At 71.6% G+C, this 405-nt stretch overlaps 1 pseudogene; it reads left to right on the plus strand.

Annotated features, from left to right (window-relative positions):
- Positions 1 to 5: 5 nt before the first annotated feature.
- On the plus strand, positions 6 to 383 carry LOC103256910 (annotated as a pseudogene).
- Positions 384 to 405: the final 22 nt, after the last annotated feature.

Here is a 405-nt window from a genome sequence, read left to right on the forward strand (position 1 = left end):
GGCTGCCTGTCACCTTCATCGACGAGGTGGACTCGGAGGAGGAGGCCCCCCGAGAAGCCAAACTGCCCTGCTCGGGGGCCGGAGCGCCTCCCGCCTGCCGCCTGCACCCCGCCGGGCCCGGGGGCGTGTCGGAGCTGCAGCAGCGCGGCGGCCACACCTTCGTCGTGGTGCCCAAGAGGAAGCCAGGGGTCCTGCAGGACCAGCACCGCGGGAAGGCCAGCGGGGAGCCCCAGCCACGGGCAGCCCAGGACGAGGGGGCTGGCTGCCTCCTGGAGACCGCGCTGAAGAAGCGCTACCCCACCGTGCACGAAATCGAGGTGATCGGCGGCTACCTGGCTCTGCAGAAGTCCTGCCTCACCAAGGCGGGCTCCTCCAGAAAGAAGGTCAGTGGGGGGCTGGGCCGCC

The sequence above is a fragment of the Carlito syrichta genome, unplaced genomic scaffold (genome assembly GCF_000164805.1).
Source record: "Carlito syrichta isolate Samal-C Ts95f unplaced genomic scaffold, Tarsius_syrichta-2.0.1 Scaffold297648, whole genome shotgun sequence".
NCBI classification, from domain to species: Eukaryota; Metazoa; Chordata; class Mammalia; order Primates; family Tarsiidae; genus Carlito; species Carlito syrichta.